The sequence below is a fragment of the Ziziphus jujuba genome, chromosome 2, assembly GCF_031755915.1.
Source record: "Ziziphus jujuba cultivar Dongzao chromosome 2, ASM3175591v1".
Lineage (NCBI taxonomy): Eukaryota > Viridiplantae > Streptophyta > Magnoliopsida > Rosales > Rhamnaceae > Ziziphus > Ziziphus jujuba.
Genome location: NC_083380.1, coordinates 6,105,663 through 6,122,100, shown reverse-complemented (window position 1 = coordinate 6,122,100; position 16,438 = coordinate 6,105,663). Strand labels below are relative to the sequence as shown.

Sequence of the window (16,438 nt, the reverse complement as noted above, 5' to 3'; positions counted from 1 at the left end):
CCCGCTTTCTTTGTTACTGGTTTATGTCTTTGTTGCTGGTTTATGTCAATTCATTTTACTTGTCAAGATCCCATTTCACTCAATAGTTTTTCTATAGTTTCATTTCGAAATAGTATTAGGTTTATTTGAAAATGTGCTTCTCATCTATGAACTATTATTTCATTTAGAAATAATATTACGTTTATTTGAAAATGTGCTTCCCATCTATGAACTATTACTTATGTATCATCTACATTTCATGCTTCAAAGCATTTGTTTTTTCTTCTCTTTATTATTTTTTTTGCCTAGAAGGGAGAGAGGCATGTATTTTATTATATTTGAAAATCTCAATTTTTGTACGAGTAAAAGTTGTGAAGGTTTAGTGATGTGATGGTGGTCTAAGGAAAAGGTTTCTGTTCTTAACTTCAAGATGGAAAAGTGAGAAAGCTCACCAAATTATTTGGTCCAAATATCCTAAAAGAGAAGAAAAGGTTTGGGTATCAACTTCATTTCTTTGGAAGTGAGTCTATGAAAACACTGTTTAAAGGCCTGAAGGAGAAAGGTTTCCTCAACACATAGATAATGTATATAATTACAAAATATATCTATTCTTTTGTTTCACTTTCCCAGCCTTATTTGATTTGTTATTTTATATAAACATTGTGTTCAAATCAATATTGAAGGAAATGATATGCAGCTATTTACCCAAAACAACAACCCAAAAAAAAAAAAAAAAAAAAAAAAAAAAAAAGAAGGAAATGATATGCTGCTGTATATTTTTTACCTTAATCATGGGATTGAGAAGCCTATGATCAGCTTGTAATATATAAAATAATTGAACTGAACGTCCAACTTTTAAGAAACGTCATTGCATCAATCTTTCTATAGCATTTACAGTGACCAAACTTTGACAAGTGTGAACAGTGAATAGAAACTTTTTTCTCATTTTGTCACGTGGAGTTTTCCACTGAGCAAAAACTTCAATTCGTTGATATTTTTCTTACTAGTTTTGATTCAATGATTCCAATACGGATTGGAATTTTTCTTTAAAAGAAAAAAAAAGCCAACGTTTGTATTAAAAATTTAGAAGGTAATCCGTGTGACAAAATTTTAGTACATGGGTTTGGTCAATTGTCATTTACATTGTATCTAATTTTCTTTCCCATTATAACAACATCTAGCACTGATGGAAAAAAGAGTGATACTTAGGGCACACTTCGACAAAAGGTCCAGAGCAGAGCAGAGAGAGAGAGAGAGATGTTATGAGTGGAGGGCAAAAGGTGGTGTGTGTAACAGGAACTTCAGGTTTCATAAATAGACAGTATTGAGTCTATACTACAATTTGTCATCACCATGAAGCGACAATGGAGAAACTAGCTTCTAACAATTTCTTTTAATCGCAAATACATTTACTATTTGGTTAAAATAAAATACTAATAAAATGCAGCCACAACGTTAAATTGTTTATGTATTACTTTGACTTCAAAGTTTCTTCGTCCTCTTTACTAAAACTAAAGTTCATATTGAGATTTTGTTTCTGGTGTCAGGTATAACGGTTGTACCTAGTTTACTAGTTTCTTTACTTTTCTTAACTTGTGTTTCCAATTTCTTATTTAGTTTTTGTTTTATTTAGCTTTTTATGCCTATTTTTGGTTGTTTTACTTATCTACTTTTTTTTTTCTTTTTGTTTTTTTATCATTATTAATTTACTTAAATGTTCTTTTTGTAAATATAAATTTTTACTAACTTCTTATTTGTTTAATGGTTGGTTTCTTCAATGTGTTTCATTTTATGCTCTTTTTTTTTTTTTTTTGGGGGGGGGGGGGGGGGTATATATTATAATAATACTATAGTTATAATAAAAGTATAGCTTTTTTGGTTTTTTTTTTTTTTACATTTAATTTTTTTAAGGACATATCAAAACTAATCATTGATAGCATGTGGAATAAATAATTTACCCTATAGCTATCACTTCACTTTGAAAGTAAACTAGAAATAAAGAGCACAAAGAGAAAGTTAAAAGAAACATAGTAGAAAACTAGAGAGAAAGTGGTGGGTGTTGAGAAAGAAAATAGAGAGAAAAATGGAAAAAAAAAAAAAAAAAAAAAAAAAAAAGAAAGAAAAAGAAAAAAAAAGGTATAAAGAAAAAGCAGTGAGAAAAAATAAAGAAAAAACAAAATAGAGAAAGAAGGTCAAGAGAGAAAGCATTGAGAAAGAGGAGAGGGAAAAGCAGAAAAAGAAATGCAGAGATAGAAACAGGAGAAATTCAAGTGAGAAAAACAGAAAGGGAAAGGAAGCAAATGAGAGACAAGAAGAGAGACACACACAGCACACCAACCCACACAAGAGGGAAGAGAACCTCGGGCAATTTCCACATGATTCTCTTCACCCAAACGCCAAAAATTTCATATTGTTTTTTTGTTAACAAAGGGTTATCACAGCGGGACTCAACATTGCTTTACAACAAATATATACCCCTGACATTTTTTTGTTTACACATCCATGAAAAGTCTTCTATTGTGTAGAGAGGGAAGCCAAAGACCAGCTGTAATTACTAGAGAAATAAAAAATGAAAATTATCAGCAAGACTATCATGTAAGTACATGTACATGTGATTCACCCAAAAAAAAAAAAAAAAAACATGTAAATGTGCAGGTAAGCAAGTCTATCATGCAAATATAAAAGTTATAAGAAAAAAAACAAACATAATTAGCAAAAATATAAATTTGACAAACTATCAGGACAAACTGTGATGTCACGGCAGTTAGGACTTTAGGCAAATGTCACGTAGGTCAACACTAACAGTTTTTGAACTTGATTAATAAATAAGAGAATCTTATTTTTTTGAGAGGTCAAAGATCCATACATCAATTGAGAATAAGGTACAAAACGAAGTAAGGAGGAAGATCACATTTTTTTTTTTTTTAATTGTAAACTTCTTATAAATGTAAAATAAGGAGGAAGATCCCTTAACTTTATAATCACCATATTATGCTCAACATAAAGTAATATAAAAAATATTCTTTTTATCAATTTAATTTTTTTACAATACATTTTTCTTTGCTTTTATACCATTTTTTTTTTTCAAATATGTTGATGATAACCATTTTAATTTTTTTGGATAGACATTTCGAAAGGAATGTTGAAAATTATTTGTTTAGGTAATAAAATTACATTTTTATACAAATGCATAAATAGTACAAAAATGCTAAGTTTAGTATTTAAACCTCTCAAATACTAGATTAGTGGTGCAATTACTCCACATTTAAGAAACTTTTCTAGCTTGCACTAAATACTAATCACTCTGTGAAATGTCATTATTAACGTAAGCCTGTTTTTCAGAATAAATTGCAAGAAAATTTGGAAGAATGAAGCTGGTGTTCAATATTTTCTACTAAACAAGTCATATGGACTTGCTAGTAACAATTTTTGTTATACTTTATTCCTGAAATTGTGGGATCTTTTAAAAATTTGCAATATTTAAATCTCCAAATGCTGGGTTTATTGACGCATTTCTTCTAAATTTAGGGAACCTCTCTGGCTTGCAGTATCTTGATGATGTTGAGTCTTGGAGTTCATATGTTGATAATCTTGGGTGGGTGACAAGCCTTGTCTCTTTAGAACATCTTGTTATGAAAGAGTTAATCTTTCAATGGTAGGATCAGACTGGATTAGGATACTAAACAAACTCCCATCCTTAACTGAGCTGCACCTCTCATTTTGAAGCTTACCTGTTACCATTCCACCTCCTGCTTTTGTAAATGTTTCTTCACTTGTTTCCTTAGATCTTAGTTTTAACACCTTCAATTGAGAAATACCTGATTGACTTTTGGTTTTAGTGAGCTGGCTAATTTGCAGTTTTTATATGTTGCTGGTAATCATAACCTCACAGGAAGTTGCCATGAATTGTTGAGGGGAAGATGGGAAAAGATTTAGACATGTCCTTGATATTGCATCCAATAGTCTACAAGGGAAACTTCCTACTTCCCTTGGAAACATGACATTTCTCACTCGCTTAAATCTTCCTGAAAATCATGTTGAGGGTGAGATTCCAAGCTCTATTGGAAAACTTTGCTACCTGATGCATTTTGATATATCAAGTAATAACGTGACTGGTACTTTATCCGAAATCCTTGAAGGAACAGATTGTCTGTCCAGGAAGCCACTACCTAGTCTACAGGATTTGGATTTGTTAAATAATAACCTGGTTGGTAAGTTACCAGAATGGCTAGGTCAGCCCAAAAATCTTGTTGAACTTCGTTTGCTCTATAGCTCTCGTCATGGTCCCATCCCAGCTTCTTTAGGTTTACTGAAAACTCTTTCTGTATTATGGCTAGGAAGGAATGAACTAAATGGAACTCTTCTAGAAAGTTTGGGACAACTTTCTGAGTTGATATTTTTTATGGTTCTTCCAATCATTTGACGGCTATAGTCATTGAAACAATTTTTTAAAGCAAGGTAAGCTAAAACATTTACTTCTATCTTTTAACTCTTTCACCTTGAATGTCAGTTCTAATTGGGTTCCCCCATTCCAAGTCTGGTATCTTCATATAGGTTCATGCCATTTGGGTCCTGCATTTCCTGCTGGCTAAAGTCACAAAAGGAAGTCATTAATTTAGATTTGTCAAAAGTCAGGCATCACCGGTTCCATGCCCTACTGGTTTTAGGAACGTTCCTCCATCTTAATATTGTTGAATGTTTCCCACAATAAGTAGAAGGTCACCTACCGAGTCCATTAAGCTTAGCTTCATTTGCAATCGTTGATTTCAGCTCAAACTTCTTCAATGGGTCCATTCCTATCCCAAATGACAACAATAAATTTCTTGCTCTATCCAAAAATAAATTTTCTGGTACTATTCCGAAGAACATGAGTTATGATTTGTATGTCCTCTCTCTTTCTGACAACTATATAAATGGAGAAATCCTAGCTTCTATAGCTAATAATCATCATCTTTTAGTCATTGATCTGTTGAGTAACAACTTAACAGGAAATATTCCATCAAGCATTGGAAATTGTTCTTTCCTAACAGTATTAGACCTCAGTATGAACAATTTATCTAGTACAATTCCTGAATCCTTGGGTCAATTAAGGGAGCTTCAAACCTTGCACCCAAGTGACAACAAGCTTTCTAGATATCTCCCAATATCTTAGCTAAACTTATCTAGTTTGTAGACACTGGATCTTGGATATAACAGGATAATGGGTAGAATACCACCGTGGTTTGGGAAAGGTTTCAAAAGTCTAAGAATTCTTAGCTCGAGGTCTAATTCATTTTTAGGAGAACTTCCACCAGTGCTATCAAATTTAAGCTCATTACAAGTCTTGGACTTGGCAGAGAATCAGTTGAATTGCAGTATTCTTGCTAGCTTTGGAGATTTCAAAGCTATGTCACAAGTCCAAAACATTAACCACATTATCTATTTTATGGGGCATTCGACCATTATCTCTTGTATGGGAGGGCTACTACAAAGAAAACGTTACTGTGAATTTGAAAGGATAGCTTCGAACGTACACCAAGACCCTCTCCTTTCTAACCAGCCTAGACCTCTCAGGAAATAATTTGAGTGGAGATCTTCCTATTGAGATAACAAAATTGTTGGGTTTGGTGGTCTTGAACTTGTCTAGAAACCATATAAGTGGACACATTCCTGAGAGCATTTCAAAGTTGAAGCAATTGTTGTCGCTTGATCTCTCAAGCAACGAGTTTTCAGGTACTATTCCTTAAAGTTTGGGATTGCTCTCATTTTCGGGGTATATGAATTTGTCAAACAATAACTTATATGGAAGGATTCCTTATTTAGATCATCTGTCAACTTTTGATTCACCCTCTTTTACTGGAAACCTTGACTTTTGTGAGACTCCACTTGCTGTAAAATGTCCAGGAGATGACGAAGAAGATTCAGATAAGGGTTGGACTACTCCCAGGGATGGTGACAGTTTGTTGATAAGTGGTTTTATTTGAGCATTGGATTGGGATTTGCAGTAGGAATTCTGGTTCCTTTTCTGATATTGGCTATGAGGAAATCCTGGAGCTATTTTGGTGCTGTGGATGAAATTCTAAAAAGAATACTATATTTATGGTTGAAACATAGAACCATGCAGAAGAGGAATAAATGGCATCAACAGTGAAGATAGTTTTTTTCTTTTTTTTTTGTCGTTTTACTTGTCAAGATTGTGTTTCTTTTGATTGATCTTTTAGCTATATTTACTACTTGTTGAAATTGCGTTGTAAAGGAATCTAAAAATGAATGAATAAGATGGAAATGCATGGATGCCTTTAATCCGTATGAATGAGTTTTTTAGTTTTCTGCATCTTGTTTTTTCTTTGTCTTGTTCTTTTGACTTAATATTTTTGTATGAAACTGTAAAAAAATCTAGAGGAAAGAACAAAAAGGAAGTTCAAATATTAGTTACAATATTAGTAACTTCAAACAGTGATGGTAAGCAATTAGAAAAGTTTTTATAGGTTTTCCTTTTCTCGGCCAAGAGATCATCATCTGGTTGGGCCAGCACAGAGTCTCCTACACTAAAGCAATTAAAACATGAAGAAAGGCCAGCACAGAGTGTCCTAGACTAAAGCAATTAAAACTGTGAAAAATTGCCGCTTGTTTTCCATTAAACACAGGGCAAGGAAAGAATTGAAGAAAACAAGGTAAGCAAGGTTCTATTACAATTACTGAATGCAACCCGGGTAGTTCCATTATGTCCAGCATTTCAAATGGAAACCATAATAATTGTATTATGCCTAAGAAGCTTTTCATTAGGATTTTTTAAATAGTGTAAAACTTTGGACAAATCACCTTATAAACTCACAAAGCTTAAGTTAAGTCTCTATTTAGACCATCTTTTTAGTTGCTCAAAAGCTTTATTAACGGTCAAAACTCACTTGAAACTGGTTATGAGCTAGCATACTGCTACATTTTAGAAAGTACATAATTTTAGATATCATATGTACACAGCAAAATTGTTATCTTTTCTGAAGTTCTATGTCTTCTTTTCTATCAATTTTATGCGTAACACATCTCACATACAGTAAAACCCAATTTCTTTAGTACAATGGATAATATTACCAGGCAAAGACTAATATGAGTATCAAAGCTCATATGGTTCAACAAAAATAAAAAATTCAGATAGTTAATGTTATAGTACATAGATTTTCAGCAACTACATAATCATGACTTTCTTTGTAGCTTCCTTCACTGACTTACAAAAAGGAGTCACTTGCTTACCTCAAAAGCCACATTTTCTTATTTAAACATCCATGAAATGTCTTCTGTTGTGTAGAAAGGGAAGCCAAAGACCAACTGTAATAACTGCAGAAATAAAATAAAATAAAATAAAACAAGAATGACCACCTTTAATAACTGCAGAAATAAAAAAGAAAAGGGAAGCCAAAGACCAACAGTAATAACTGCAGAAATAATAAAAAAAGATTATCATGCAAAAACATATACATGTGCAGGTAATAAGCAAGTCTATCATGCAAATATATAAGTTCTAAGAAAAAAATCCAAACATAAGAAGCAAAAATATAAAATTGAAGAACGATGAGGATAACTTGTAGGGTCATGGCAGTATGACCTTATGGTTGAACCCCACAATCTCCTATTGCATTCAATTTTTATGCACATATGAGAAGGCTATTGGAATTCACATAATGGAAGACACCTATAATTAGTAAAGTCTTGTGAAGAATGTCAATTTATATGCAGTTTCTCTGTCCTTGCTCACAAATTTTGCTCCACCTCGTCTAATACATGATGTACATAGATGGGACAGGTTATATTTGAACACGGACTATATCTTCAAATAGACCTACTTTTGAATAAATAAAACATACATATATAAATAGTCCAAAATGATAACTAATATGATTAGGGAAAGAGAATGATACTGATAACAATGTAAATGGCATGTAGATAAGCATTATATACTATCAATATTGGAACAGATTTAACACTGGAAAACGATATGTAACTAGTTAACTGTGCTACATGCAATAGGGAAGTAACAAAGTAATTGATGCTGTATTCTTCTAGCCCATTTGCAAAATCAATGCAAATGTTACATAGGCTACAACCAACAGTTTTTGAAGCTGAATGTACCACTAACAAATAAAAGAATCTTATTTTTTGAGAGGACAAAGATATTGATCAATTGAGAATAAAGTACAAAACCACAAGCAAAATTACCTATTCCTTTGCAAAGTGAGCACACATTAGGCATGCATGAAGGTAACTTGCTCTCCTTGCCAACCAAAATTCAGACACTTTCTCTGGAGTTCAACAATCCGAAGTCTTTTCAGATGCCTTTCTGATCTTCACATTAGTTTCCCCATCTATATTTAAAGGCAACAACTAAGAATTAAAGAAGACTAGGTGGATTGAACCATGGTGTACATTACATTAACAAGACTAGTTTCCCCCATCTATATTTAAAGGCAACAACTAAGAATTAAAGAAGAATAGGTGGATTGAACCATGATATACTTTACATTAACAAGAAATAGCTCTTCAAAATATAAAAAGAGAAAAAGGATGGAGAAACCTAAATGAGCAGACACCATCTGGGGGGTTTAGCTAGTAATAAGAGAAAGCAAATCAGCAGGGACACCTGCAACCAGTGGCAAGTATAATATTCTTGTGTGAGAATATGAATAACAACAGCAGCAGCACAATTCTAAGAGTTAAAATTCCAAAAGAAAAAAAGAAGAAAAAAAAGGTTTCTAACTTAAGCAGAAAAGGAAAAGCAAAATCAAGAAGGATATAGTCAAAAGTCACCATAAAATAAATATTCTTGACATCTAAGCAATTGCATCCTATATTCATGCACATCTTTCAGGTAATAATATATCTAACATTGTGCATAATAGCTATTCTGCAGAGGCATCGTAAAACCTCCATAAATTGTTTTCCAGAAGCTGGTATCATATAGAAGAAAAGAACTCACTTGACAACCAATTTAAACTAACAAGAGGTATGAACTAACAACATTGCAGGCACAACAAACATAGTTTGCATGGCAGAAATCTTAAGTGCACAATTTGTGCTTGAAACTCTCCTTCTTTCGTTTCTTTTTGTCCTAACTTCAATTGAGTTTCATTTGTTGTTATGATGTTTATAAAATGTTTTGTATACTTGGCTATGCGGGTATTTTAGAAAAATCACTCAAAGAGGAAACAACGAGATATACAAGGAGACTTGGGTATGCTTCTAATGGAGATGGATATCACTCATTATTACAGATTTGGGTACAACCAAATCTAATCACGTTCACTTCTCTAAGTTACATGCAAAAAAAAGTTATCTAAAGAATCAACTCGGCCAAAATCACCATATAATTACAGATCACATAACATATTCCAGTAACAAAAGCACCCAAAAAAAAAAAAAAAGATTTCAAAATTCACAGGTCAAAACTAATAGCAATATTACTCAGCTGTTTGTGTTATATAGCAAGGATGAGTGATATTTTTCTAACAAAAAGTCAATTAAGCAAATTACGCACCTTTGCTCACCAAAGGCAAAGAAAAAAGTAAGATCCACCAAGAATAATAGTAAACCCTAAAAAAAGTGAGACGAACGCCCTATATAGCAATCAGAGAGTGAGAAGAGTCCCTGTCTTACCCAATTTCTTTTGGGATCGGTGATGGAGTTGCAGACACCGGCCAATCCCATCGTCTCGTCTTCTTCAACAATCTCTCTTCTTCCCGCAGCTTTTCCTCTTTTTCTTTTTTTATTTTATTTTTATATTTTCGATCGAGAGAGAGAAAGACAATGATTTGAGGTTCGCAATGTATATGTAATAATTAATTATAATAATATTAACAGCTAAAAACCAAGAAAAAAAAAATATTACCGTTCCTGAATTTAAATTTTCTTACCGTTGGTTTTTCGAAACCCCGAATTTTCAATTTTTTTAATTGACCGTTGGTTTTTCAAAATTCAAATTATCATTATCATTATTACGCATACTCTCTCTCTCTCCCCTCAACTTCTGGCTTTTTTGACTGGATTGAGCCTTCAGCTAAGTAGCCTATCAGGGTCAGCCAAATATTGGGCTTTAGATTTAAGTAATATATGCCAGAATTTCAGCCCAACTTATTAAAAATTATACATTTCTAATAAATTTAAAATAAAGAGGAAGATCCCTAAGCCTAAACTTTATAATCTGTATATTATGCTTTTTCACCCAACAAAAAAAAGAATCTGCATACCATGCTCAACACAAATCAATATAAATAAATAAATATATATGTATATATGTTATCAATTTCAATTTTAATCTTTTTAGGATATATTTTTCTATGATCTTATGCCATTTTTTTCCTTTTGCAAATAAATGTTGATGATAGCAATTTTTTTTTTTCAAACATTTCAAAAGGATGTTCATAATTATTTTTTTATATAATAAAATTACATTTTTATACAAATAATTTTTATTTGTTTATTTTTTCTTAGCAAATATTTAATAAATAAAAATAGCACAAATACTTTTTTCAACATAATAGCAATAGTACTGTCTTTAATGATGACACACTTCATTCTTCATTCTTCACTATTAAGTTCCATTTTCTGTTATATAGACCAAGAGAAATTTTAATTTTGCTGATGACGCACTTTGTTTTTAGTGAAAGCTTTATAGATTCATTTTTGCTGTTTAAAACTTTGCATCTAGTTAATAGAAAACAGAATCAATATCTCATAGGAGTAGAGGACGGCGAAATTGTGTGATCAATATAACTAGATGTTTTCTATTCTATTGATTTTGATTTACCCAGAAAAAATAAAAATGGAGTAGATATACAAATTTCCTATTTCTCTCTAAATTTAATTGGCCTTGCCAACTACTATTCATAATGTGCAGGGGCTGGCCCTGAGATTTTGTTGGCCTTAGGCCAACCTTATAGTTTAATTTCTTATCAATATTTAAAATAAATAATAAATACAATAAGCAAAAATAATAATTTTAATGAAATAGATTTGTATGTTGTATATATTCAAGAAATATAAAAGTTAATCACACAAATATTAATGGCCACTTAATAAGAGCAACCAAATTTTTTTTTTTTTTTTGAAAAAAGCCCTGTCTCATATTAGTATTTTTGCTAAAACAATTAATATTGTTGTATATATTCAAGAAATATAAAAGTTAATCACACAAAATTATAGCTTTAATGGAGAAATCTAGTGGTCCCTAGACCACCTTAATCCACAAAACCCCTCTATTTAAATTTCAACAAGTGGCAAAAATTAACTGACTAGGACTTAAAATTTTTTTTTCCCATTTTTCCACTTAAAATTTCTTTTCATTAAAAATTTTCCCCTAGTTAAATGTTCGGAATTTTTTCTTCCTATTTTGCCGAGTAAACATTTCTCTATTTAATTTTTTTCTTCAATACACTAAAATTTTTTTTCCCCCAATTTAATATTTTTTCTCAGTAAAATTATTTTTCTATTTTGATTTGGCTCATTTGGCTACTTAAAATTTTTAACACTTGTCAAATTTTGAATAGAGGGACTTTCTAGAGGAAGATGGTCCTAGACTCCTAGGGACCACCTGATTTTTCTCCCTTTTTACTAAATAAAAAAAAGAAAATAAGTAAAAAAATAAATAACATTAACTATCCGAAAATATTTATTTTTTACCAAAAATATATATATTTTTTGTTTTTAGCTATCAAAATATATTTAAACAAACACAAAATAATAATATCTTATTACAAATCAAACATTGGGAAATTAGAAACTTTTTTTTTTTTTTGAGGAAAAGGAAAATTAGAAAATAAAATTGTTTAAAACACTATAACTATAATTAATAAAATTATGTCAATTTTTTATTTTTAGTAAAATAACTAAAATGCCCTTTTTCACTAGTGAAATGGTTATTCGTGGGTTTCACCCGTTAAGATGTGTTAACACTATAGGTGTAAATGAATTGACCTATTATCAACACAATGCCGTGTTAGTTAAACCCGAACATTGAATTATTCATACAGTTTCATGTCGTGTTAATGGATTGCATGAGATTTTATCAGATCTATATTGATGGTGTTGGATTTCGAATCTCAGCGCAAGATCCTTATTCATATTAGCAATGAGGAGATCTTTGAATGAAAGCAACTTTAGTTTTTAGTTGAATTAAAATACATGTGAGCCACATAAAATAACAATTAATTCTTAGATATACATGCTTTGGCATTACATATAAAATCACAATTTTAAAGGCTATCAAGTGTTTTTTCCCCCTTGAAAATGCATTCTTGGTTGGGTATCTAATTTAACAAATATTCAATAATTTAAATAGTCCGTTTAGTTTTGTCTTTATTTCCACATTAATTAAAAAAATAGACTAATGTTCAAGAAGATAAACAACTTTTATGATCTTATTCTACCAAAATTTTAATCAGGTAAAAATGTTAAAATTAACTAGTAATTAATTAGTATGGATATATATATATATATATATATATAGCTGTTAGTCACTTATCTTTAAAAAATTGAAGAGATGTTGGATGGTAGCACACAATAATTGAAAGGTGGTGAAAAAGAAGCATTTTTATATGTTAAGCTTCTGTGAAAGGTAAAAAGCTAGATGATTATTTTATGGTCCAAGTCCTTAAGACACGCTTCAAATGTCATGCTATAAACTATATAATACTTTTTAAATCAAATGCTGTGCCTGTTTTCTCCCCCAAAATTCACTCTGTGGAACTTTCCTAATCTCTTCTATATGATATAGATCTTGTTACCAAAGCTAACAGAAATGAAATTTCTATGGTAGAAGATGTGGTGTTTGATTTCTTTATCCATACTTTTTCTTTATTTTCTAATTTGTACTGTAAAGATAACTACTGTGTCAAGTATTATTCGTGTTAAAAAAATAAAAGAAAAAAGATGAAATAAGGTACAGAACACAAAATTTGCAGAAAATCAAAAGAGAGCAAACTTTAAAATTAATTTGTAGAGAGAGAGAGAGAAAAAAAAAAAAAAGAAAAAAAAGAGAGAAAGCTGGTTTGAATTGTAGAGTCAAAAGGTAAGGATGCAACGAATTCAAACTATTATTTCAAATATCACTATTAAAGTAAGCCTTTTGTGGAATAAATTTCAACAAACTTGGAAAAAATGACCACCATTATCGATTAAACAAGTAACATGACTTGCTTTATAGCTATTTTTGTAGTTTATTCTTCTCTGCCACAGAAAGAGCTAAGAAGAAATAAATTTGCATATCAAAATCAGGCAGAGAAAATGCTTTATCACCGACTTGGTAAAGTGACATACCTGCCTTGAGATTACTTTTTATATAACTTTACAATACTAGATTCCATAGACTTTTTATCATGCACGGTTGAAATATAGAAGAGAAATAACAGAGAACTTGCAGAGATTACCATTACCAGTGAAGAATTTTCAGCTTCGTTACCTAGCTGTAGATTGTATCATGAAGAAATCTATTATGTGAACATTTAATGTAGAAAGGCATGCATAACTTATACTTTATACCTAAATATTTTTTCCCCATATTTTTGAACAATTTTTAACTATATTTTGCTAAGAAACTATGGAAAATCTGAAAAGGAAAAACAACGAAAAAGGAAGCACTAACAAGAGTAACTATATTTTAATACCAATTAACACTGATGGAAAGGACTACCTAGCTTTACATGATCATAACTTTCCCTGTGGCTTCTTCAAAAGTAGATCATCTGTTGGTTTATTATTGAATTCAACTTTTCCATATTTTCATCTTTTTGTTGGTTGAAAGTCTGTTCTTATAAAAGCCTATATTCCTCTTCACCAAAACACAGTTCACATTTCAATTTTGTGGTTTCTGCCATAAAGTTTGTGCCTCTGATGGAAACAATTACAGGGCCCCCATTAGTGTTACTAATTCTTTGCTTCATAGTTATAGGAGAATTTCTTGCCAACACAGATGCTGAGGTGATAAATTACTTCAAGTCAGACCGAGAAGCTCTTTATGACTTAAAACTTTAGCAAAAGTTATTACTTTAAAGCGCATTATGCAATAAAAAAATATTTTTTTTCATAAAGCTTGTTCACTGGAATTGACCTGTTATCAACACAATGCGATGTTAGTTGAACCCAAACATTGAATTATTCATACGGTTTTCTATTGTGTAAATAGATTGCATGAGATTTTGTCAAGTGTATATTGATGGTGTTGGATTTGAATCTCAGCGCAAGATCCTTATTCATATTAGCAGTGAGGAGATCTTTGAATGAAACCAACTTTAGTTTTCAGTTGAATTGAAATACATGTGAGCCACATAAATATAACAATTAATTCTTGTATTTACATGTTTTTGCATTACTTATAAAATCACAATTTTAAAGGCTATCAAGTGTGTTTTTTTTTCCTTTGACAATGCATTCTCAGTTGGGCATCTAATATATCAAATATCCAATGATTTAAATAGTCCGTTTAGCTTTGTTTTTATTTCTACATTAATTAAAAATATAGTATTTTACAGCTAATATTTAAAAAAACAAATAACTTTTATGATCTTATTCTACCAAAATTTTAATCAGGTAAAAGTTAAAATTAAATAGTAATTAATTAGCATAAATATATATATATATATATATATACAGCTGTTTGACACTTATCTTTAAAAAAATTGAAGAGATATTGGATGGTAGTAGACTACAATTGAAAGGTGGTGAAAAAGGAACATTTTTATATGTTAAGCTTCTGTGAAAGCTGAAAAGCTAGATGATTATTTTATGGTCCAAGTCCTTAAGACACGCTTCAAATGTTATGTTATAAACTATACAATACTTTTTAAATCAAATGGTGTGCCTATTTTCTCCCCCAAAAATCACTCTCTGGAACTTTCCTAATCTGTTCTATATGATATAGATCTTGTTACCCAAGCTAACAGAAATGGAATTTCTATGGTAGAAGATGTGGTGTTCGATTTCTTTGTCCATTCTTTTTCTTTATTTTCTGATTTGTACTGTAAAGGTAACTACAGTGTCAAGTATTATATATTCATGTTAAAAAACATAAAAGAAAAAAGATGAAATGAGGTACAGAACACAAAATTTGCAGAAAATCAAAAGAGAGCAAATTTTAAAATAAATTTGTAGTGGAAAAAAAAAAAAAAAAAAAGAGAGAGAGAAAGCTGGTTTGAATTGTAGAGTTAAAAGCTAAGGATTTAACGAATTCAAACTATTATTTCAAATGTCACTATTAAAGTAAGCCTTTTGTGGAATAAATTTCAACAAACTTGGAAAAAATGACCACCATTATCTATTAAACAAGTAGCATGACTTGCTTTGTAGCTGTTTTTGTTATAGTTTATTCTTGTCTGCCACAAAAGGAGCTAAGAAGAAATAAATTTGCATACCAAAATCAGGCAGAGAAAATGCTTTATCATCGACATGGTAAAGTGACATACCTGCCTTGAGATTCAATCTCTATTTGATTATATGTTTCATATAATATATACGCTTTTCATGAAATACTAGACAATGATTACTTTTTATATAATTTTACAATACTAGATCTCCATAGACATTTTATCATGCACGGTTGAAATATAGAAGAGAAATTGACAGAGAACTTGCAGAGATTACCATTATCAGTGAAGAATTTTCAACTTTATTACCTAGCTGTAGAATTGTATCATGAAGAAATCTATTATGTGAACATATAATGTAGAAAGGCATGCATAACTTATACTTTATACCTAAATATTTTTTTCCCATATTTTTGAACAATTTTTAACTATATTTTACTATGAAACCGTGGAAAATCTGAAAAGGAAAAACAACGAAAAAGGAAGCACTAACAAGAGTAACTATATCTTAATACCTATAAACAGTTATGGGAAGGACTAACTAGCTTTACATGATCATAACTTTCCTTGTGGCTTCTTCAAAAGTGAATCATCTGTTGGTTTGTTATTGAATTCAACTATTGCATATTTTCATCTTTTTGTTGGTTGAAAGTCTGTTCTTGTAAAACCCTATACTCCTCTTCACCAAAACACAGTTTACATTTCAATTTTATGGTTTCTGCCATAAAGTTTGTACCTCTTATGGAAACAATTGCAGGGCTTCCATTAGTGTTATTAATTCTTTGCTTCATAATTATCGGAGAATTTCTCGCCAACACTGATGCTGAGGTGATAAATTACTTCAAGTCAGACCGAGAAGCTGTTTATGACTTTAAGATGAAACTTTAGCAAAAGTTATTACTTTAAAGTGCGTTATATAATAAAAAAATAATTTTTTCATAAAGTTTGTTCGCTGGAATTAATGTAGATATGAATACATTTTGTAGTTTCAGCGAAAAATAAAAAGAATTGTAAAGACTATGAGTCTTGTAGGATGCAAACCAAGATGGGGCAAAATCAATGAACAATCCCACATAGCTCCGGAAGGAAATTGTTAAGTGCCTTATATGTGTTGAAGTTTCTCTACTTGTAAA

General features: G+C 30.8%; 1 long non-coding RNA gene across 1 annotated transcript; it reads right to left on the bottom strand.

Annotated features, from left to right (window-relative positions):
- Nucleotides 1-6,968: 6,968 nt before the first annotated feature.
- LOC132800648 (uncharacterized) lies at nucleotides 6,969-9,759 on the bottom strand. The gene is made up of 4 exons (XR_009635858.1): nucleotides 9,607-9,759; nucleotides 8,528-8,593; nucleotides 8,173-8,318; nucleotides 6,969-7,293 (listed from the first exon to the last, which is right to left on the bottom strand). It is a non-coding gene; the product is annotated as an uncharacterized LOC132800648 (long non-coding RNA).
- Between the last annotated feature and the right edge of the window lie 6,679 nt (nucleotides 9,760-16,438).